We start from the raw sequence: 25,124 nt of genomic DNA, 5'->3' as shown, positions 1-25,124 counted from the left end.
TGGCTAATTCTAGTTTTTAAGGAGTTTTTTCTTTCGTGAATGTTTCTACCTCTTTTTCCATTTGCTCAACTTTTCAAGTTCTTCTCTTCAGTAGATTTTTGTGCTTCTCCTATCATCTGTCCTATTCTGTTGTTTAAGTTTATTTTCTTCAGTCTTTTTTTATGCCTCCTTTACCAAGCTGTTGACTTTTTTTCATGATTTTCTTTCATCACTCTCATTTATTCTCCTAGTTTTTCTCCTACTTCTCTTGACTTTGAAACTGATCTTCCAGAAATTGTTTTTGGTCCTGAGATCAGTTCATGTTTGTTTGTTTGTTTGATTTTTGAAGCCTTGTATGTAACTTTTTTACTTAATTTTTAAAATCTAATTTTATGTTTTGACCTTCTTTGTAACCATAGTAACTTTCGATGGTCAGGTGTTTTGTTGTTGTTGTTTGCTTATTTCCCAAGCCTATCTCTCTACTCTTAACTTTATGTTAAAGTTAAGTGCCCAAGGTGGAAGGGTATTGTCCCAAACTTCAGGTTTTTCATGCTACTGTTTTCAGAGCTATTTCTAGGGGTTCTGTAAGTTTTCAGTCCTTCCAAAATGGTATGATATAAGGTTTGATTACTGCTCTCCTGTTCTGTGCTCTGGTCTGTAAGCAACTACAAAAACTTTTCTTTACCCTGCAGCTGTCACCAGGGTCCCTGCTCACCCACAGTCCCATACTCTAGTGTGCTAGTGCTTCTACACACCCTAGACCTTCAACCTGGAAATGCATATGGGCAATGAAACAGAGTCCTCCACCCAGCAAAGTGTCCTCTTTAATCTCCTTCTGTTGACCAGATGTTTGACTCCCTTACTGTTTATGGGTTGAAATTCCTGGAAATCACCACTACCAATTTAGTCACTACCAATGTCTGACACTCCACTCTCATTCCAATAAGACAGACTTTTCCTGCCAACCATCTCAGTTGTCTTGGAAAGAAAAATTCTTTCACTCCATCGTTTTGATGGTTCTGCCCTTCCAAAATTCATTTTGATGCATTATTTTAAAATTGTTTATTGGGGAATTTGAGAGAGCTGAGGTGAGTCCCTGCCTTTACTCCACCATCTTTAGAAGAAGGTTTCTCACCTTTATTTTATTGTGGCTTCTTTGTTTTTAAATTCAAAAAACCAACATGGAATGATCAACATATATTCCTTCCTAAAGAAGGAAAACAATTGTCAAAATAAAACTATCAAAATTATAAGAAAAAAATTCACAGGCCCTAAGAAAAGAATTTCTGCTAAAAATATCAAATGTACAATAATATTGTTATTAAATATCGAAATGTTAGAAGATAGAATGTCAGAGATGGGAGGGTGCTTAGAACACAGGATGTCACAACTGGGAAGGAGCTTAGAACCTAGAATGTCAGAACTGAGGGGGAGTTTAGAACACAGAATGTTAGAACTAGGAGGGATCTTGGAACATAGAACCTTAAAATTGTATGACATATTAAGGACCACGGAGTAGCTGAACTCCCCTCATTTTACATATGACGAATCTGAGACCTAGTGACATTTTTATGGCAAAATCATATAGTTATTTAATTGTAAGAATAGCAAACTACCTCCTACTGTGGTGCTTTTATGTACTCTGGAGGATCTTGGCACTAGCCCGAGTCCTTGATCTTAGGAGAGGAGGGAAGAGGCAGGACTCATGTGGATGGTAAAATATGGAGTCCGTTTATTCCAAATTCTCTCAGCCTTATATATCCTAATACCCTTACATAATTATAGCACAGTATCCATGCCTTAACTATATGCTGTGCATTCGGGAACACATAAACAACTTACTATTGTGTGCTCTTTGCTGCTTGGTATCCTTGGCTTTAATTACAACACAGGTTGTCACACCCCTGACTTATCAGGAAGGCCGAGAGCTCTTAGGGTGGATGGGGAGCTCTCCCCTAAGAGAGGAGAACCAGACACTGTCAGCAGGGTTCCTCATGGTGGACTAAAGGGTCTTATACCTCACCCAGGGTTACCCACCATCAGTGGTCCTCTGTACTTTTACCACTGACTCCTATATACAGCTATTGCTTTCAGCTGCTCTGCCTGTGTTTCTTGTATTTTCCAGTGCTGTTTTGGGACATCAGCAAACAGAGTAGAGGAAAGCTTTATTTCCAACTTTGCTTACCTCCAGAAGCAATGACCTTGCTTGCCCATGTTGAAGAGGCCATGGTGGACAGGTCAGCTGCTCCCCAGAAATTTTTGGAATAACCCTCATCAGGAAATGAAGAAGATCAGTAAACAAAGCTAAGTCACCAGTGGGGATTTTTAGAAAATGGTTTGTCATTTCCTGAAATGGAGTTGCACAAGGCCCCAGAGTCCAGACAATGAGATGCTCCCAGTTTCTGAATGAGAATTGCCTTCTCATAAACTTGTAAGCATAATTTATAGCACTTTGTAAGGTTTGAAAAATGTTTCATATATTTCCTGTCTCGTCTTCACAATGACACTGAGAGGTAAGTGCTATTTTTATGCCCATTTTACAGATGAGGAAAATGTCTGTCTGTTTTACAGACAGAGGCTAAGTAACTTGTCCAGGGTCATACAGCTAATGTCTAAGGCAGGATTGGAATTTGTTTTATTTTCCTTACTCCAAGACTAGGATGTAACCACTGCACCATACCTACCCCTTTTTGAACTGATCTAGAATTGTTCTAGTCTTGTCTTCTTGATGAATAAGACTCCATCCCCTTCTTAGGGTTAGAAAACTACTGGCAGGAAAGTTGTACTTAATTGTTTTAGGGCAGATGAAGCCAAAGATAAACAAGGAAGCTCAGGGATTTTCTCGTGATCTCCTCATCTGCCTTACAAGAGCATATCAATCAGTGAAGAGACAAATTCACCAAAGAAAGGATGAATGGATTTTGTTTTTTTGTGAGGGGGCCCTTTGGTAGTGTACTCCCTAGGGAGAAAAGGAAAAGAAAAGGAATGATACATCATCATTATCATACTTATATAATATTTGGAAGTGTTGGAAAGCACTTTACAAATATGATCTCACATATCCTCACAACCTTGGGAGATAAATGCTATTATGATCTCCATTTTACAATTGTATAAACTGAGGCAGGCAGAGGTTAAATGACTTGCTCAAAATCACACAGATAGTAAGTATCTGAGGCTGGATTTGAACTTAAATCTTCCTGGTGGTGCCACAATGGGCAGAATACCCAGTTTGGAGTCAGGAAGATTCATCTTCCTGAATTCAAATCTGGCCTCAGACACTCTTTCTGCCTCAGTTTCCTCATCTGTAAAATGAGCTGGAGAAGGAAATGCAAACCCAACCAGTACCTCTACCAAGAAAACCTCAAACATCTAAACATGACTGAAATAATTAAAAAACTTCCTGACTCTAGGACTAGGGCTATATCTACTAGTTAGATCTACTACACCATCTGGCCACTCACAAAATTACAACTGGAAGAGACATTAGAGAATATCTAATCCAATTGCTTCGTTTTACTCAGAAGAATCAAAGCTTTTAGACTTACCTGAGAACACATAGCAAGTGTGGCAAAGCTAATACTCAAACCCAGGTCTTTTTACTCCCAAGAGGAAAGTAAGAGGATTCCAGTATAATTGTGATAAGAAAGATGCTTTCATATAGCACAACCCTAATCTGAGAGTTATTGTAATCTAGGCCTTTAATGACAAAGTGACATAAAGATTTATATATAACTGAATAGAAAGTATTCCTCTGCTTGCCATAATATCATATATATATGAACATCAAAAACCTTCCCATCTCTTTATGCCAACTTTAAATCAGTCTTGGGTATGTAAGAAGGGACATCATGGTTGATAGATATACATCTCAAAACAGGATTTTGTCCTAGGACCACATCTCTTCTGCTTCTCTATGCTTCACTTGGTGATCTCATCATTTTCCATAAATTTAATTACCATCTCTATGGTGATAATTCTTAAATCTACCTATCTTGCCATACCCTCTCTGCTGACCTCTAATCCTGTATCTCAAACTGCCTTTCCAACATCTCAAACTGGATGCCCAGTAGTCATCTTAAACTCAATATGTCTGAAATAGTATTCAAAATTTTTTTCCCCTTAAGCTTTTCCCCTTCCCTTTTCCCCTTGCTATTACTGTAGAGGGCATCACCTTCCTTCCATTGCCTCAGTTTCCCAACCTAGGAATTCTCCTGAACACCTTTCTCTCATCCCACCCCATCCATATTTAAGCTGTTGCCAAGATTTGTCTATTTCACCTCTGCAGCATCTCTTGTCTATTTTACCTCCCCAGGATCTCTTGTTCATTTCACCTCTGCAACATTTCTTGTTCATTTCACTTCCTCAGAGCTTCTCTTATCTATTTCATCTTCATATCTTCTCTAGTTGATTTCACCTCCACAGCCTCTCTTCTATTTCACCTCCAGAACCTCTCTCTTCTATTTCACCTCCACAGCATCTCTTGTCTATTTTACCTCCCCAGGATCTCCTGTCCATTTCACCTCTGCAACATTTCTTGTCCATTTCACTTCCTCAGAGCCTCTCTTGTCTATTTCACTTCCACGGCATTTCTGTCTGTCTCCAAGACTAGGACATAACCACTGCACCATACCTGCCCCTTTTTGAACTGATCTAGAATTAGTTTAGTCTTGTCTTCTTGATGAATAAGACTCCATCCCCTTCTTAGGGTTAGAAAATGTTTATTGATTGATTTTTTTTAATATTCCTTCTCACCATGGTCTAATAAAAATAAAGTTATATGGATCTGGATAGCTTCAAATCCTGATTAGGCTGCTATTTCTGTAGCCTCTCTTGTCCATTTCACTTCCTCAGAACTTCGCTTGTCTATTTCACCTCCATAGTTTCTTTAGTTGATTTCACTCCCCAGCCTCTCTCTTCTATTTCACCTCCATAGCATCTCTTGTCTATTTCACTTTCACAGCATCTCTTGTCTGTTTCACCTCTGTAACTTCTTTCAAATGTGTCTCCTTTCCTCTGACACTGTTACCACATTGGTGCAAACCCTCATTACCTCATGTCTGGATTATTGTGATAGATGATGGGGTTAAGGGGAAGAGGTCTGCTTGTCTCAAATCTCTCCCTACTTCAATTCATCCTCCATTTAGCAATTAAAATGATTTTCCTAAAATATAGATCCATTCTTATAACTTCAGTGGCTTTCTGTTGTCTCCAAATGCAAATCCTGTATTTGGCATTCAGAGTCATTCATCACTCAGTCCCCTCCTAACTTCCCAGTCTTCTTACATCTTACTACCAAAAATGTCCTCTTCCATCCAATGACACTGGCCTCCTGGTTGTTCCACAAACAAAATCCTCCATCTGTCAGCGTCAGGCATTTTCTCTGTCTGTCCTCCATGACTGAAATGCTCTCTCTCCTCTAACTTCCCTAACTTCCTTCAAATTCCATCTAAAATATCTAGGCTTCTACAAGAAGGCTTTTCCGATCCCTCTTAATTCCAGGGCCTTCTCTCTCTTTGTTATTTCCTATTTGTTGTATATTAGTTTTTTCACACATAATTGTTTACATGTTATCTTCCCTATTAGATTATAACTTCTTGAGCGTAGGAACTCTTTCCCTTCTTTTTCTCCAACATTTATCACCGTATCTTACATATAGTAGGTGCTTAATAAATATTTGTTGATTGTTTAATATTCCTTCTCACCATGGCCTAATGAAAATAAAACTGTGAATCTGGATACTTTCAAATCCTGACTAGGCTGCCAATTACTTGTATGACACTGGGCAAATCATTCTGCTCCCTAAGTTTGTTTCTTTATATAGAAAATGAGGGGATTGGACTTCCAGCTTGAAATCTTTGGCTCTAGGATCCTTATTCATAATACTAATCTATCAATCAACATTTATTGAAGATTGAAGCCCACCAACAATCATTAAACATTTATTAATTACTGTATGCACAGCATCATGAGAACATAAAGAAATGTTGAAAATAGTCCCTGATCTCAAGGAGCACACATTGTAATGAGCTATTAAGTAAATTGTCAATTATTTCCCTGGGATATTTCACAACTAGGAAGAACAAAAATCATCCTTATTGAACTCCTACTGTGAGTGAGATCTTGTGAAGGTTAGAATCCCGATTCAACAAATATTTTAAAGTACCTACTACAAAGGAGAAATAGTGAGATGCCAAGACAAAATTTAAAACAGTTTTTGCTCTCGCCTCCTTTTATCTATTGAGATGAGAGCAAAAAAAGGGGTATGGAGATACAAAGCATATTTGTTGCTGTTATTCAGTTGTTAACAATTGCGCCTAATTCTTCATGACCCCATTTGAAGATTTCTTGGCAGAGGTAGTGAAGTAGTTTGCCATTTCCCTCTTCAGCTCATTTTACAGATGAGGAAACTGAGGCAAACAGTCACGTGACATGCCCAGGGACCTACAACTAGTAAGTGTCTAAGGCCAAATTTGAATTTAGGTCTTCCTCACTCCAGATTCGGCACTCTATCCACTGTACCAACTAGCTGCCCACAAAGAATACACACAGTAATAAAAATTATTTCAAGAGGATGAGAACATTAACAACTGGGGAGAAAAGGAAAGACCTTAAAAAAGACATGTAGTATTTAAAGAGAGAAATCAGAGATTTTAAGAAGAAAGAAAACAAAACTCTCATTTTACAGATGAAGACTATCAGCAATCAGCAAACATTTATTAAGCATCTACTGTGTCCTGCGAACTCTACCTAACAATGGAAATGCAAAAACAGGAGTTCTCAAGGATCTTATATCCTGCTACTAGAGATAATGAGAGTAAATACCAGAAGGCAAATTGGAGTCAAGTGACTTGCCCAAGATCAGGTTTATCAGTCACTTTACATATAATATATCATTTGTGCTTCTTGCCTAGAGTCACACAAGAAGTAAAGATCTAAGTAGAGATTCTACAACTCAGCCTCTTGGCTTCAAATCTAGGCCTTTTTTAGAGAAAATGGGATTCAGGGAAAGGAGCTCTGGTTCTGATGTGGATCAATCAGGAATGGTCTGGAATCAGACTGCCAAGGGCATGAAAATTTTAATGTTCACATTGGCTTGAAATTAGCCAACATTGGTGGAGTTGTAAAATGATGCAGCCATTATGAAGAGCAATTTGGAACTATCCTCAGAGGGCTATAAAACTGTGCAAGCCCTTTGATCCAGCAGTACCACTATTGGGTTTGTAATCCAAAGAATCATAAAAGAGGGAAAACACCCTCTGTGCAAAAATGTTTGTATCAGCTCTTTTTGTGGTGGCATTGGAAATTGGGTGGACCCTATCAGTTGGAGAATGGCTGAATAAGTTATGGTATGTGGATGTTATGGAATATCATTATTCTATAAGAAATGATGAGCAGGCTGATTTCAGAAAAGTCTGGAAAGACTTACATGAATTTATGTTGAATGAAGTGAGCAGAATCAGAAGAACTGTACACAGTTATATATAGTAACAGCAAAATTATGGAATGATCAACTATGATAGACTTAGCTCTTCTCAGCAATGCAGTGATCCAAGACAATTCCAATAGACTTGCCATCCGTATCCAGAGAGAGAACTATGGAGATGAATGTATATTGAAGCATACTATTTTCACCATTTTTTTTTTTTGGTTTCCTTGCTTGCTTGTTTGCTTTTTCTTTCTTGTATTTTTCCCTTTTTTGGTCTGATTTTGATTGTACAACATAAATATGGAAATATGTTTAAATGTACTTTAGATGTATAACCTATATCAGATTGTTTCTGTCATGGGAAGGAGTGAGGTAAAGGAGGAAGGAAGAAAAAATATGAAGTACAAATTCACAAAAATGAATGTTGAAAACTATCTTTACATATATTTGAAAAAATAAAATACTCAGTTCACAACTCCACCAACAATGAATTAATGTCCCAGTTTTCTCACATCAACATTCATCATTATCTTTTCTTGTCATTTTAGTCAATCTGAGAGGTATGTGGTTTACCTCAAATAAATGTCTTAATTTGCATTTCGCTAACAATAATGTTTAGAGCATTTTCTTCATATGACTATAAATGGTTGAAATTTCTTTCAAATGAAGAATCATTTCAGTTCTGGTTTGGGACCAGCTCAAAGCAGGATAGAAACAAAGTACAACAGGTCTGGAAGGAAGAAATAATTTCCAACCAGAGCTCAAGGAGCACCTTTTCTTCTCCAAAAATTGTCTTGCTCAGTCTTTACACATAACAAGTTCTGAGGGTTTCTTTCATAATCCTCTACATTTTATTTTATGCATTTAAAAACATAATTTGAAAAGGTATTCACAGACTTCACCAGTCCAACTACAAAAAGGGATCTATAACACAAAAAAGTCAAGAAACTCTGGACTAGATAATCTCGAAGATCTCTGAGAAGCAGCATGGCAGAGTGGATAGAAGACTGGACTTGGAGGTAAGAAAATCTGGACTCACTATCCTGCCTCTGACACTTTCTGCCTAAGAGACTTTAGGTTCACTCTTTGAGCCTATTTCTTCATATTTTACGTTGAGGAGGTAGGTAGAGTAGCCTCAAAGGTAACTTTCAGTTCTAAATTACCTTGTGATCTTTCTACCCTAAATTTTATGATACTAATTCTATTTGGTAGAGGCATAAGACACTGATATAAAGCAAAAACTTTTAGAAAGACAACGGCTGCAAACATTATTTAAAAAATGTTTTTCCTAATTACATGTAAAAACAAATGTTAACATTTTTAATGTGAGTTCCAAATTCCCTCTCCCCCCTCCCTCCTTCTCTCCCTCTCCCTTTCCTTCTCCCTCTTTCTCTCTTTCCCTCCTTCTCCCTCCCCTTTCCCTTTTTCTTTTCTCTCCCTCTTCTTCCCTCCCCTTTCTCTCTCTCTGAATCTATCTCTCTGTTATGTATCTGTCTGTCTCCATTTCTCTCCAGTACAGGGTAAGCAATTGACATAAATGATAGAGGAGCAATCAGGCAAACAATTTTGTTGCTCAGTCATTTTTTAGTTGTATCTGATTCTATGTGATTCCATTTGGGTTTTCTTGGCAAAGATACATTTCCTTCTCCAGTTCAATTTAAAGATGAGGAGAAAGAGACAAACAGGATTAAGTGACTTGCCCAGGATCAAACAGTTAGTGTTTTAAAGCAAATCTGAACTCAGGATGATGAGTTTTCCTGCCTCCATTCACTACCTATTTGGAAACAATAGAGAATCTTGAATACAAGGAGCATTTGGTAACAGGGAACCATTTACTCAAAGAGTATTAAAAATCATTTTCCTTTTTATTATATCTCCAGTGCATAGTTCAATGCGTTGGAGGCATTTCATAAAAGCTTATTGGATTGGATCAGGTTGGATTAGATAGAGTTTCCAGCAAAGGAACCATTGACCCAAGCTAGACCTAGAGATATAGCTTAAGAGAGGGGAGATGATGAGCGTTGAAGACTGATTAGGAAACTATTATGATACAGTAGTTCTGGCAGGTAGAAAATGGACACGTGCCCAAGATAGGGCAATGGGAGGAAATGAGGGGAGGGATGCATTCAAGAGATATTGCTGAGGCAGACTCAACAGGAAGTAATGGCCACTTGGATATGAGAGCTGAGTAAGAGGAACTAGTCAAAGCTAGGTGAACGGTAGCATCAGAGATCTTGACCTAACCCTTCTTAGTGCTTTGAGTGTGCCAGCTTGCTCTGCCTGGTCTCTGATGTGGCTCAAACTGGCATGTACAGAATTCTTCTCCCAGTGACTAATTCCAGCCAGGGTTAGGTTATTGGTACCAGAAAGTGACTTGATGCTGACAGCAACAGGAATCGTGCAACTAAATATTGCTCACCTCTGCTCTTGGAAAGTTTAGCAATGCAGCTATTCAAGGTGGGGATAGAGATCTGAGAATCACTGACTGAAAAAATCCCCTACCAGGGAACTTCCTGGATCCCCCTGCTATTATTTTTCTCTACTTCTTAAAAATGCTTTACCTTATCATAGAGTTCCTGTATATTTATTTATCTGTATATGGGTCATCTGCGTTGACCTTGCCCCCTTAAATAAAAAACTCCTGGGAAGACTATTTCTTTTACCTTTGTGTGTCCAGGATCTAGCATGGGACCTAGCAAATTCATTTCTTAGAAAATGTAAATTAAATTGAGTTGAATAGGAACTAGGCTTGAGAACAAAAGTCTGTAGAGAAATCATCCTAGTTGGGAATGAAGAAGAGCAAAAATGTCTATAGGATAATATTGCACTGTGAATAGTGGTAGTTTTCTATCATATTGATAGTAGTAAGCCGAGAAAACAGACCCTGATAACTTGAAGTCTAACACAGATTTTTGCATAATAGTTCACAGAGTATTAGTCCATTGACTAATTTCCCCTTGATTTTACAGATGAGGAAACTGAGGTCCAAGAGGAAGGAACAATAGATTTAGAGCTGGAAAGATCTTCAAGGTCATGCAGTCCAAGCTCCCTTTCATTTTACAGACTCCAGAAAAGGGAAGTGATTCACTCACTGACCTCATCTGTGGGGAAGGCAAGTGGATGAGACATTTGGGTGAGCAGGTGAACTAACTAATGGCTTTTTTCTAAAGTTAGGTTAAGTAAAAGCATAAGGACTCACAGCAGATGAGACTGAAACAGTGCTTGGGAAAGGGTAAGTGTTTCTAAATTATACTTAATTCTTTTGAAGTTCATATGGAATTCTTGTGAAAAGTACGGCTACTTATTACTTCACCCTTTGGTGATATAGGCTAGACTTGTACTTTTTCAGTCAGGATTTATTTATAGAACATGAGAGTGAGGAGGGATCTTAAAATCCAGGGATCAAGCTGGGAAGGAGCTTAGAAAGTAGAATATCAGATCTAAAAGAGGCTCTAGAGCATAGATTGGAAGAGATGAAGGGGATCTTAGAACAGAACATGTTGGAGCTAGAGGGTTCTTGAATTAAATTAAATTAAAATATACAACACAGAATGTTGGAGATAGAAAAGATTGTGAAACACAGATTGTCAGAGCTAGGAGAAACTTTAAAACAAAGAATATGATTGCTGAAGATTGTGTGATGATCAACTAAGATAGATTTAGTTCTTAGCAATGTATTGATCCACAGACTTGAGATGGAAAATGGTATCCACATCCAAAGAGAGAACTATAGAGACTGACTAGCATATGATCAGAGCATACTATTTTTACCTTTTATTTGTTGTTTGTTCTTTTCTTTCTCAAGATTTCCCCCCTTGGTTCTGATTTTTTTTTTTCACAATACGACTAATATGGAAATGGTTAAAATAATTGTACATGCATAATACTATATACTATACTGAATTGCTTGCTGTTTGGGGATGAGGGAAAGGGGGGAGAGAAATTTGGAACTCAAAATCTCACAAAAATGAATGTTGAAAATTATCTTTACATGTAATTGGAAAAATAAGATACTATAAGTAAGAAAAAATTAGAGAAGAATAGGATTGCTGAAAGGGTTCTTACAACGGAGAAAGTGAACTTTGAATGTCAAATCTGGTAAGGACTTTAGAACATAGAAAAGCAGCTGGAAAGGACCTTAACATTTAGTCCAGGGGTTCTTAACCTGGGATCTATAGCTTTGTTTTTAAAAATCCTTTGCTAATCATACTTCAGTATAATTAGTTTCCCAGGTAGTTCTATGTATTCTGAGAAGGGAAGCATAGAATTCACAAGCGGCCAAAAGGTACTCCCAGTCTGACTCATGAAACAAGGTGAAAGAAGGAGAGTGACTTGGGCAGGGTCACACAGACCCAGCGGGAACAAGAGTTTCCTACCGAACCTTGAAGGTTGAGAGTGTGACTGGGAGACGGGGAGGGAGGGGGGAGAGGGAAGGATCTGGGAGAAGACGGAGGAAATTGACTGGGAGGGGAGAAGGGAGCCAGAGATAAACTCGCTACTTTCAAGCTGTGCCCGGGGCCCCGGCTCTGCCTGGGAACGCTTCCAGTCTCGGTCCGGCCAGGCTGGGTGAGGCAATTTCAGAGAAACCATTTGAAGATGATCTGAGGAGATAGACCTGACCAGTTGGATTGGTGCTGAGCTGTGGAACTGGTGGGGTGAGACTCACAGCTGGAGTCCGGGCATGGAAAAGTACAAGGGCTTTGCCGGAGGTCCCTGGCTCGGTTTTCTTTTGGGACGTGATGTCCGTTCCTCCCAAATCAATCTTGAGCCTGAAAACGGGCTGGATCCTTTCATTCCAGGTGATAGGTTCCCATCGCTCCTGGAACCACTTCTTCGGTAAATTAGAAAGGCAGTTTGGGACTGGGGAAAGAGGGGTGGACTTGAGATCCACATTTTACCTCTGACAAACCAGTCGTCCCCTCCGCTCAATGGTTCCCTCCAGGGGAGGGCCTCCGTTTGGGGTATTCCTTAGTGGCCCCCTTCTCCCTTTCCATGCTTCTTATACTCCAGATTACTTCCCTCCACACACTCTACAACCCAGCTTATACCTGCCTTCCTAGCAGTGTGTTACACTCTGTCTGTCTCAATATCTTTCTTCCCCCCTTCATCCCCCTCTGTCTCTGTCTCTCTGTGTCTCTGTCTCTCCCCCCATCTCTTCTCTCTCTCTCTCTCTCTCTCTCTCTCTCTCTCTCTCTCTCACACACACACACACACACATAAATGATATAAACAATTGTTGTATTGTGTTCAGTCACACCCAAGTCTCTAGGATCCCATTTGAAGTTTTCTTGGCAGAGACATTGGAGTGATTTTCCTTCTCCAGCCCATTTGACAGATGAGGAAACTGAGTCAGACAGGGTGAAGTGACTCGTCCAGTGTCACACAACTAGATAATATCCAAAGCTGAATTTGAACCCAGGTCTTCTTGCCTTCAGATCTAGCACTATCCATTGTGCCACCTGGATATCTCTAGTTGTATCATTATTATTTGGGATAAAAGTTGAAATTAAATGTATGTGATTGCATACATTTACCTCTGAAAGAGGATTTCCATCTGGACATAGGATTTAGAAGTGGGAGGACCCTCAGAACACAAAATATTAAAGATGGGAGGGACCTGGGAACAAGAGAGGGGAGGTGCCTTAGTAAAGAGAATGTCACCTGAAAGTATCTTAGAACCAAGGATGTCAGAGTTGAAAGGAGTCTTGGAGCAGGGGCTATCAGAGCTTGGAGGGACTTTAGACCAGCCAGTACCAGAACTGGTCAGAGCTTTTGGACATTCAATGTCAGAGCTGAGAAGGACTTCAAAACAAAGAAATTTCAGAGTTGGGAGAGTCCTTATAATACAGAATGCTTAATCTGGTAGGACCCTCAGAAATCAACTGGTTTTGCAGATGAGCAAATTAAAGCCAAGACAGAGGAAGTGCTATGTCCAAGACCACACAGTAGTTAAATATTATCGGTTATGGTAGGCAGCTAGGTGACACAGTGGATAGAGCACTGGGTCTAGACTCAGGAAGACCAGAATTCAAATCCAACCTCAGACACTTACTAACTAAGCAGCCCTGGGCAAGTCACTTAATCCTTTTTGCCTCAGTTTCTTCATCTGTAAAATGAGTTAGAAATGGCAAATTCTCCAGAATCTTTGCCAAGAAAATCCCAAATGGGGTCATAAAGATATGGACATGGATGAAGTAGGCAATAGGCCCCAAGACTCAAGCTAAATTTTGACTTCTGTTCTTTTCATGCATAGGGACAAAGACAGAAAACCACGGGGGCCGCTTCTCCCCCCCATCCCCCAAGAGCTGAGAGCACACAATAGCTGGGCAGACAGGTTACATTCTTAACTGAATGCCCACCATGAAATCCCAATATAGTTAAAGCCTAATCCTTGTGTAGCCCAGACAGTCAAGTTTAATTTGGTCCCTGTGTCATTTTATCGGCTTAAAAGTACCACTGGAAATTTACCAAAATGTGTCAACATATGATAAACTTGCATAAATTATACAAGACTCATAGCTCATTCATTTCCTAATAGACAATCGATATGTCTGCCTAACTAACTAACATCCTTTCTCGGGAGGTTACCATAAAACCTGGCACGAAATAGGCCCTTCATTAATGCTTATTGACTAACCGATCCATGAAGAAATCTAGGTATTCATTCATTTATTTATGGATTTATTCTTTCAATAAACACTATTTAGCAATTACTCTCTACTGAACACTATAGTAAGCGGGTGAGGGTGCATCTTAAGTGCTTACCACGTGCTTTGCTAAGTGTTTTGCTGAGTCTAGATACAAAGAAAAAGGTGGGGGGGAGTCCCTGCCCTCAAGGAGCTGACACTAAGGGGAGGAGGCAGTATGAATATAAATAGATTTATACAGGATATAAAGAGAGTACGTGGTGATAGAAGAGATAAAGTTTAGATAAGACACAGCCTTCATGGGCATTTCTCAGTCACTGCCCTTACTATCTAGTCCAAGAAAAGGAAAAACAAGACACCAAAGAGGTTTTGCGTGATGATAGTTTTTAGAGATGTACAAATTTTTACAGCACTTTAAAATTTCCAAAGCATTTTTCATAATTTGTCCCACTGAATCTTTGTAAGAACCCTATAAGTGCTATCATCCCCATTTTATAGATGAGGAAACAAGGCAAAAAAGCCCAAGATCACACAGCTACTGTCTGACTAATGACTCAAACTTAAGTCTAAACTCTACACTAAATTATTCGGTCTCTCTGGTTTCTGTCTCTCATTGTGTAAAAGACATTCTTCCCTAATTACATGTGCCACCCAATGCTGCTGCTAATGGGTTCCTATGAACCAGAACTTTGTCAAATTGTTCCGGAAGAATAGTGCTGTATATGAGAAGCAAATTGGGATAGTGGGCGTTATCCTGGACTTTAGAGTCAGGAAGAATTGGTTCCAGTATCCTAGCTGCGTGGTTGTTTCCATCTATTAGAGACTCAATTTCCACTTCTGTAAAGTGGAGATTAGTAATCTAGCATAGTCTATGTCCCAGGGTTGTTTTAAGGAAAGTGTTTTACAAACGAAGGCCATAAATTTTATTGTCCAAAGGAAATGACCAGCAGGATGATTTCAGAGAGGCCTGGAGAGACTTATATGAACTGATGCTGAGTGAAATGAACAGAACCAAGAGATCATTGTACACAGCAACAACAATATTATAGGATGATTAATTCTGATAGATATGGCTCTCTTCAACAATGAGATGATACAGGCTAGTTCCAATGGTCTTGTGATGAAGAGACCCACTTGCACCTAAAGAGAGGCCTGTGGGAACTAAGGGTGGATCCTAACATAGTATTTTCATTTTTTTTTATCATTGTTTGCTTGTATTTTGTTTTCTTTCTCATTTTTTTCCTTTTTGAGCTGATTTTTTTTCTTGTGCAGCATGATATTTGTGGAAATATGTGTAGAAGAATTGTACATGTTTAACATATATTGGATTGCTTGTCATCTAGGGGAGGGGATGGGGGAAGAGAGGGAAAAAAATTTGGAACACAAAGTTTTGCAAGGTTGAATGTTGAAAATTATCTATGCATATGTTTTTTTTTGGGGAAAAAAGCTTTAATAATTAAAAAAAAAAGAAATGTAGACCATATAAGCTCTGATGCTTTCTTATTCTAGGATAACCCTAAGGAGGCAGGAGGTAGTTCAGTAATTCCAGGCTTGAGCCCTCATCAGTGTGCTTTTCTCTCAGACCATCTGCTAAAAACCAGTGAGTGAGCTAGCCTTAAGTAGCTTTTAGAAAGGGGCATTTGCTTTTGTAATAAGAACAATTGTTTAAAAAAAATACATATTCTCCCAAAAATCTGTGGACCTTTAGAAATATATACATAGTCCAGAGGAAATTGAGCTCAAGCTTAGTTACCAAGAGGGTATCTCACAGGTGGTTGCTAGGAGTTTTCTTTTTCCATTTATGAGATGTTCAAGATCATGTGAAACAGGCAAAATCCAAAGTGGGGTGTGTTGGGGAAGGGAGAAAAGATACCTGGCTGAGGGTGAAACTGAGCTCTTTCCTTCTCACTTGCCAGGTGGTTCCTTCTCAGGGGGTATAGCTAGAACTCTACACTCGCTTCAGTTTCTGGAATTTCCTCCTTCCAAGAATAATGATAATAATAACTAGCACTTGTATTGTGATTTAAAATCTGCAGAGAACTTTACAAATATTCTCTAGCTTCATCGTCACAATTTGAATTCATCTTCCTGTTCTTGACTCTAGGTCCAGAACTATCCATTGCATCACTTAATTGTCAACTCTCTACCCTTCTTGACTCAACTGATAATAATATATAATTAATTTTTAATAATAAAAATAATAATGGCTAATATTTATATAGTGCTTACTCTGTGCCAGGTTCTATGAGGCTAAATACTTTCCAAATATCACATTTGATCCTATGAATTAGGTGCTATTATGATCCTCATTATAGAAATAAGAAAACTGAGGCAAATGGGGGTTAAGTGATTGATACAGGGTCATACAGCTAGTAAATATCTATAGTCATATTTGAACTCAGGTCTTCCTCACTCCAGGTTCAGTACTCTATTCACTCTGCATTCTATAGAAGATCACTGGAACATGGTCAAGATTCCTCCGGAGTTCATTTTGCACTTAGTTTAGCTTCTTTTATGTGCCTGGAGAAGGATGGATCATTTTCTGTCTTTCTCAGCTTTGAAACAGGTTCAGTTTTATCTACAACTGAATTCCTGAGCCTCAGCAGAGTAAAAGGAGCCTTCTTTGTAAGCACAAGAAAGAAGATGAATAACATTCCTCTTCAATAATTAACATCTCCACACAGACACACACCCCAGTCATTTTGGTTTTTATTTTATATCTCGTTTTGACATGTCTGCGCTCATATTGTTTTCCATCCGTAGAATGCAAGCCTTGCTGGCAGGGAGATATCTCATTTTTTTGTCTTTCAATCTCCAGTGCCTACAATGACTGTGGGAGCATTTAATAAATAAATGCTTGTGGAATAAAGGACTAAATACAATCTATTGCAAAATTACTTTGGCTCCTTCCCAATTATAAAGAATTATTCATACCTTGTCCCCTTATGCTACAGTTGAGGGAGTTGGGGCCCAAGGTCAGGGTGCCCAAGGTCACACAGGTCCCAGATAGTAACAGCAGAACCAGAGCTCTTTATACTTCCCCAACTGTTAGGTGGTGTGTACTTCAGCCAGCTCGATGCCCTCCTTAATTTTGCTTTCCAACAATCCCAGCACATCCTCACTTAGAGAGCTCCCTTCCTTCCTTACCAGAACAATTGTTCTAGAAGCAGGAAAACCTCAAACCTGGTTGAGTTTCAGCATGTTGGCCACTTACCAAAGGAAGATTCAGAAATGACCCTTTTTTTGGTTGAGCTTTGCTCATGGACAGTAGTTCTCAACCTTTTCAAGTCTAAGTTGCACCCTAATAATTTTACTATTAAAAATTCACATTGGGAAAAAAAAAAAAGGCTGCTACCGTGAATTCAGCAATGCTTTTAAACATTATTTATTTTTGCATTTTAACAGCTCTGATAATGCATCTGAAAAATAGCCACATGTGTGCAAGGCCTCTTATTTAATGAGAAAGAATGTTAATTTATTATACTGAGTCATCTTGCAGAGCTTGTTGGCCCCAAATAAAATGAAAATGCTTAGTGTACTTATGGGATTGAGGATCCTGTGTCTCGTAATAACAGAAAATAATAATTTGCTTTAATAAGAGCACTTTAAGGTTATAAAAACCCTTTACAAATATAACTCTGCTTCTAGTGGTCTCCCTTCTCCGATCCCTCTCTCCATGAATTGGTATACCTAAAAGCATTTGCTTTTGGCGAGGTTTCCTTCTCCAGCTCATTTTACAGATAAGAAAACTGTGGTAAGCAGTTGTTCAGGGTCACACATTTAAAGGTTATGGCTAGTGGTGCCTTTCCTTGCTCAACAAGTTCCAGTGGCTCCCTATTAGTTCTAGAATAAAATACAAATTCTTCTGTTTGGTATTTTAAGCCATTCACAACCCAGATTGCCAGGCTCACTTCACATGATTCTTTTTTTCACCCATCTAGCTCAAAAGACCTGCTGGCTGCTTCTCTCTCTACTTCTGCCTAAAGAGGCATATAATCAAAGATTATATGTGATCTCAAAGAGTTAGAGTAGTAAAAGGGAGAGCACAATGGATTCAGTGAATTGGATTTTGCCCTGAAAGCAGGCCATTTAACTTTTCTGGGATCCAGTTTTCTCATTTATAAAATGAGAAGATAAGACAGCTAGATGGTATAGTATTTAGAATACTGGTCCTGAAGTCAGGAAGTTCTGTATGTGGTTTCAGATACTTAATTAACACGTATTAGCTGTGTGACCTTGGGCAAGTCGCATAACCCCAATTGCCTTGCTATATATATATAATGAGATTAGGATAGATTATCTCCAAGGTCTCTTACAGTTATTAATAATTTCATGTATTTATCTTTTCAATCCCTAGGGTGGTGCAGTGCATAGAATGCACTAAAACCTAAATTAAAATTCTGCCTCAGACAGTTACTAACTGTGTGACCCTGGGCAAGTTATTTAGTCCTGTTTGCCTCAGTTTTCACATATGTAAAATGAGTTGGAGAAGGAAATGGAAAAGCACTCTACTTTCTTTCCAAAGAAAACCCCAAATGGGGTCATGAAGAGGCAGACATAACTAAAAGATGATTGTAGTTAGATAGCTCAGTGGATAGAGTCCTGGGCTCTCTATCAGGAAGACCTGAATTCAAATCTTTTCACAGACACTTTCTACTAGCTGTGTGATCCTAGGCAACTTACATAACTTCTGTTTGCCTCAGTTTCTTTCAATTGTAAAATGGGGATAACAATAGCACCTGCCTTCCAGTATTATTATGAAGATCGAAAGTGATTAGCACAGTGGCTGGTACATATTGGGCATCATATAAAGGCTTATTTCTTCCCTCTAAAATGAAAGTTTTTTTTATTATGAATTTAAACATCAATTTTCTTGCACAACCAGATAACTGTATAAATATGTATACACATACTGGATCTAACATGTATTTCGACATATTTAACATATATTGGATTACCTGCCACCTAGGGGAGGGGGTGGGGGAAGGAGGGGAAAATTTGGAACAGAAGGTTTTGCAAGAGTCAATGTTGGAAAATTTACCCATGCATATGCTTTGTAAATAAAAAGCTTTAATAAACAAAACAAAACCAAAAAAAAAAAAAAAAAATGGGATCATGAAGAGAAGGACATGACTGAACAATAACTCAAGCTGAGGAAATAGAATAGATTTGATATATGTATGCATGTATTTATGCATGTATGCATCTATATGGCTTAAAATATGTTCTACTATAGAATATCTAGGCTATAATAAAATGATGTGATTGAAACATCAAAAAAAAAAAGGATTTAAACATCAACAAGCAGGCATACATCAATATACAAAAAGAACAGGAAAAGTATTGTATGCAAATCTATGAACTTCTGTTACAGAGGATTTTTTTAAAAGTATATATTAAAAATCACACAATAGTCAGTAGGCATCCCTACTATGTGTCAGGAACTATGCTAGGTGCTGGGGAAACAAAGAAAGTTAAAAAAAAAATCCTTCCTGCCCTCAATGGGCTCACAGCCTAATAAAAGAAACCACATGAAAATAACTATGTAAATATATTTTAACATATTTAACATGTATGGGACTACCTACCACCTAGGGGAGGGGGATGAGGGGAAGGAGGGGAAAAGTTGGAACAGAAGGTTTAGCAAGGGTCAATGTTGGAAAACTATTCATGCATATGTTTTATAAATAAAAAGCTATAATAAAAAAACTATGTCAAAACAAGATACATACAAGATAAATCAGACATAAACAGAATTGTTACAAAAGTAAAAAAAAAAACGGTTCTACTCATCTGTAGCTCTTCTTTGTAGTTTTTTAATTCCATTGATATTCTCTCCTCTCCCAAACTACCAAAGCATAATAATTTATTGATTAAAGAGTCAATCTTGAACTGATGAAGCCCCGGGTTAAATCCTGCCATTGACATATGGTTTTGTGATCCTAGATGAGTCATTTATAGTTATTGTGTTCTTGGAAATTCTCTCAGAACATAAATTGCAGAGAAGGAATAAATCTATATTGTCAGAGCCAGCTTCCTCTCCGGAGAGTTCCCTATCCAGTAAAACCTTAGGTTCAGTCCCCAGTCTTATCATTACCCACCAACTCCCTTTCCTCCTCAAGCCTTCCTTTTTAACCAATAAATATAGTCAGCTTTTAGTTTTCTGCAAAGCTTGGCTCAGATGTCTTCCTTCTCATTTACTTTCTATTTGCTGATTTGTGAGTTGCAGCATTCTCAGATTATGAAATCCTAAAGGGATAGGAGTTGCTTCTCCTATCTTTGGATCTTCAGTAATTAGCAGAGAACCTTGTACTTAATAAGTATTTAATCAATATTTTATTAAAGTGCATAGGTAGGAATTCCTAATCTTGTTGCTTGGTCATGTCTGATCCCCATTTGAGGGTTTCCTTCTTTAGCTCATTTATTTGACAGATGAGGAAACTGAGGTAGAGTGAAGTGACTTGCCCCGGGGTCACACAGCTAGTGTTTGAGGTCAGACGAACTCGGGAAGAGACTTCCTTGATTCCCAGATCCAGTGCTCTAACCACTGTACCACTTTATCTAGTGCATCCCATTTTGAAGTTCAAGGTTAGGCTTCTTCCATCAAAATGCATTGAGGTCCTGCTGCTCCTGGCTATCAGAACCAACAAGACCACAGAATCACTGAGTGTGCTCCATGGATATGATGTCTCACAATTCTCACATGTACTTTCCTCTGTTCTCTAGGAGTGTTTCTCGTTACAATAAATTTTTTTCTTGGCACTGTGAAGTTTGCAAAACACTTTACAAATATCATCTCATTTTATATTCATGACAACTCTGAAGAGGTAGGAGCTACTATTATCCTCATTTTAACAGATGAGGAAATTGAGGCTGACAGCCTCAGTTAAGTGATTTGCTGAGGTCACATAGTAAATGCCTATGATCAGATCTAAATTAAGCCGGACAGGACCTCAGAGACCTGAGATCAGTCATCTCCTTTTACAAAGGAATAAAACTGAGACTCCAAGAACTAGATCAGATCCAAAGAAAAGCAATCAGGATGGTGGATAAATAAATACACAGGACCCCAGGCCATTAAAGGTACTTGAAGAGCAGGAAAGGAAAGAAAGGAATAGGCATTTCTATAGCACCTACTATGTGCAGGCTTTGTTCAACTCTGCCTCATTTAAATCTAATTCACCTGTAAGTCAAGACATCATCAGGACATCACCCCATGCTATCATTGGTCCTCTTAGAAAACTATGTGCCAGGTATTGTGCTGAACATTTTACAAATATTATCTCATCTGATGCTCAAAACAACCTTTTGAGGTGATTCTATTATCCCTATTTTAGGAAACTGAGGCAAACAGAGGTTAAGGAATTTGCTCAAAATCAAACCACTAGTAAGTTTCAGGCAGAATTTGAACTGGTTCTTCTTGACTTCAAGCCCAATACTCTATTGATTATGTGCCTCCTCAGTGAAGGAGGAACTAGGAATACTTAGTGGTATATTAACAGATTTTTAAATCAAGAGATGGTAGGAACCTGACAGACTATTCAAATCCAATCCTCCCATTTTATAGATGGAAAAACAGACCCAGCTAAGTTAAATGGCTCACTTAAGGTCACGATGACAATGAGGATCTTTCTCAAGATTGATGTCTGAAACTGTATTTGAACTTAGGTTTTCCTGGATGAGCTAGGTTGCATAGTGGATAGATTTCCCAGGCCTGAAGTTTGGAAGTCCTGAATGCAAATATAATTTCAGATATTTACTGTCACCCTGGGCAAATCACTTAACCCTGGTTGCCTCAGTTTACTCATCTGCAAAATGAGCTGAGAAGGAAATGGCTCCAGTATCTCTGCCAAGAAAATCCCAAATGAGGTCAGGAAGAGTAATACTCCACTGGAATGAAAACAATCACTACTTCTTGAGTCCAAGTCTAACCACTGTACCTCATAGCTGCCTAAAAGCTCTTAATGGAACTGTCAGGTAATGCTACCCTGTGAGGTAATGAGTTCCCCATCACTGAAGATTATCAAGCAATGACTGGGTGACCATTCTAGTGAAAAGCTATCAATAATAGCCAAGAAGACAAAGCTCTGGGTTTAGCATTCTCTAGGACTTTGTATGCCCAGAAGATATTCCATAGGATGTTGGATAAAATGAGGATCACTTAAGGTATCTGAAACTCCAAACTTATTATTTTATGAAGAAGCCCAGTCCCAGAAAGGAGATATTACTTATATGAAGTGGCTGTGTAAAGGTGGGTTGAGCGCGACCCCACCCCACCCCCTTTCTGATCCCAGAGGATCCACTAACACACAGGAAATGCTTCTTGAATTGAATTGTTGGGGCTCCCGATTGGCTGGGGTAAGGTTTGGACCAGAACATCTTGGAGGTCCCTTCCAAATCTGTCCGTTCTGACTGTCTAGGGTCACGCAGGGAGAAGGGGGTTAAGAGGGGGGTCACATCCTGGAGCCCAAACTCCAACCCTCTTTCTCTGACTCCAAATCCAACTTCCACGATACAGAAGCTACCTGCTAGGAGCTCCATGAAACAGAAACTGGTTTTTGTTGTTTTCCCTTTGTGTGGCCAGCAACGCTAAACACTTAGAGTGCGCTCTTGCTAAATGCTCACTGAGCTCGCCAGCCATTACCCCAGGAGACAGAAATCCCCGCAGCTGCGGAAGGATTGTTAATAGGATGGGTGTCTCCCCTGTCAGCTAGGGTTTCAGTTGAGAACCTCGGCTCTTGGGCCACTCTGCTAGGGGTTACGCGAAGGGAAGGCCTTCCCTGAGCCCTGGGCCACACTTCCTGGTCTTCACCAAGGGGAGGACCCGAAGGAAGGATGCCCCCGAGATTTCGGGGTTCTTAGCCGCTCCCCGCCCTCTAGCAGGAGGCTCTAGGACCCGGGCAGGGTAGAGTAGGGTAGGGCCGGGCCGGGCAGGGCAGGCGGGGCGGTCTTGGAGGCCCGGGGCTGCTGGAGGGGCGTGGGTCTGGGAGGACAAGAGCGGACTCGTTTTCTGTGTAGCTTCCTCCTTCTCCACCTCCTCCCATCAGTCTCTCTCTCTCTTTCTTTCTCTGGCGCACACTTACTCTTACACACGCGCTCACTCCCCGCCCTCCCACTTCCCAATTCCCCCCTCCCCCGCGCACCCCTGCCCGCGGCGGGAGGCGGGCCGGCGGGAAGCTGGGGGTGGTCAGCCTGGAGGGCAGCGCCGAAGTCCGCCGAAGGTGAAAGAGGAGGTGGCGGTGGTGGGGAGGAGGAGCCCCGGCTGCGAACCGACTGACTGACGGACTGACAGCCGGCTTCGGGAGCAGACCGGCCACGCAGGTGAGCGCCCCGCCAGGTACAGCCCTCGCCCCTCCGATCCGAGCGGCCCAGTCAGAGTCGGGGGGCCCTCCGGCTCGCTGGTCGCCTCTCCGACCCCAGTGGGTTGCGACTCTGCCTGCTTGCCGGGGGAGGAGGGGGGGGGGTTCCTAGCCTCGGGAGGGGACTCCAGGGGTCTCGAGTTTAGCGGAGGCCGAGGTCTGGATCGGCCGGTTCTCCGGGTCCCCTTCCCTTGTTCGGGCTGGTTGGGGCTGGGCTTTCCCCCTTCATCCCCCGGCTGCGCCAGCCACGCCCCCCTCTGAGCTGGTCTGAGCCGGGGGCTTCGCCGTCTACCTTCCCCCCTACCTCGGTTTCCTCTGCGGGGCCGAGTGGGCCACTCCCCCCACCTGCTCTGGGGAAGTGGGGGCGGTTTGGGGGTGTCTCCTCCCTCACCTGGGGTCAGGGAGGCGCCTCCAGGCCTCCCCAAGCCCCCGATTCCCCATCCAGTCCCTTTGCATCCTTCCGAAAGCATCCTATCTCCCTGTGGGCCTGCCTGGGGTAGCGCTCCAGCTCTCTGCCGACCTCCAGGCCTGGGACTTTACCCTCCGACCGCCAGCGCTGCACCCTGCACCCCCCCCACCCCTCCCCCACCTTCTCCCCGCCTTCGGAGGAGGCTCTGCCGAAAGGACCCGCCCCCTAAGCCCGGGTCCAGCAGCTGGCGCTGGGTCCTCCGCCTCCTCCCGGCCCTTCCCCACCTCGGGCCGGGGCTCGGTGGTGACCTGACCCCTACACTTAAGACACCTAGCTCCGCCTGCCTCGGGGGTGAGTCTGCTTTTGGCTTCGGCGTTCTCAGAGAACAAGTTTCCCTTCGTTTTAAGAGGGCTTTGCGGGACTAATCCGAGGCGAGGAGCCCCAGGACCCTTGTAGTTAGTGGGGAGAGGCACCAACTGGCTAAATACCTTGGCCACCGGGGACTTGGGGTGGCAATCGGGGACTAAGGGGGTTCAGAGAAGGACTTCTCTCTCCAGGGCGGTCTTGAAAATCAGATCAATGAACAAGCATTTACTAGGTTCCAACAGTGTGCCAGCCATTGTCCTCGGCGTTGAGGATGCAGGTACATCTTGGGACAGTCCCACCCTCTGTTTTCTGGACGTCTGAGGACCTAGGATTGAATGCACAGCCTCCTTGACCTTGAACTAGTCACTTGCCAGAGAGAGAGAGACCCTTAGATGAGGCTATGAGATCCCTTTCAGGTGGAAATCTTCTGCCCATTCTGTGAAATCACCTTCCTCTGAGTGTTGGTAAAACAGAGGTATTGTCTGAGTGGAAACTCCCCAGGGTCTGAAGGACCTCATCCTTGCCACCCAAGGGGCCCCAAGTCATTGCAAAGGTTCGCTGCATGAGGGCAGATAGATTATGCATTAATAAAACCCCGTTTAAGGGCTGGCCCGGTGCTGGCACCGTTCCTGCCCTGTACTTTACAACCAAGGTGGTTGGAATTGCTGCCCAGGACTGGTATTAGGCTGCCCCGGGGCGTTCGGCTCCAGCTGGATTGACAAAAACTCTTACAGTTTAGGAGAAATCATGTTTTCACAGGTGGTGGTTTTCAAAAACCTTCCCAGGAGTTCTCAGGGAAAATCTTCCCCCTGTTGTGGGACAGGGTTGGGCAGAGAGATGCTTTGAGGAAACACTGGACTCAAATCGGGCTTTGCTGCTACTTACGTGATCTTGACCAAGTCATTCTCTGGGCATAAATTATCCTCATTTAGAAT

At 41.0% G+C, this 25,124-nt stretch overlaps 1 protein-coding gene across 4 annotated transcripts in view; it reads left to right on the top strand.

Moving 5' to 3' along the window:
• The first annotated feature begins 10,581 nt into the window (after positions 1 to 10,581).
• TMEM51 (transmembrane protein 51) overlaps positions 10,582 to 25,124 on the top strand; it is an 88,558-nt gene continuing 74,015 nt past the window's right edge. For 2 of the 4 annotated variants that reach the window (XM_031962823.1, XM_031962820.1), the window contains exon 1: positions 22,857 to 23,376. The gene's annotated coding sequence lies outside the window, so the exon portion shown is untranslated. Of the gene's footprint in view, positions 10,641 to 22,856; positions 23,377 to 23,861; positions 24,175 to 25,124 lie in introns of those variants that run through there. The other 2 variants (XM_031962822.1, XM_031962821.1) reach the window with 2 other exon arrangements.

Source organism: Sarcophilus harrisii, chromosome 3 (genome assembly GCF_902635505.1).
Source record: "Sarcophilus harrisii chromosome 3, mSarHar1.11, whole genome shotgun sequence".
NCBI classification, from domain to species: domain Eukaryota; kingdom Metazoa; phylum Chordata; class Mammalia; order Dasyuromorphia; family Dasyuridae; genus Sarcophilus; species Sarcophilus harrisii.
The sequence above is the reverse complement of the archived record's forward strand: the minus strand, read 5'-3'. Positions and strand labels throughout refer to the sequence as shown.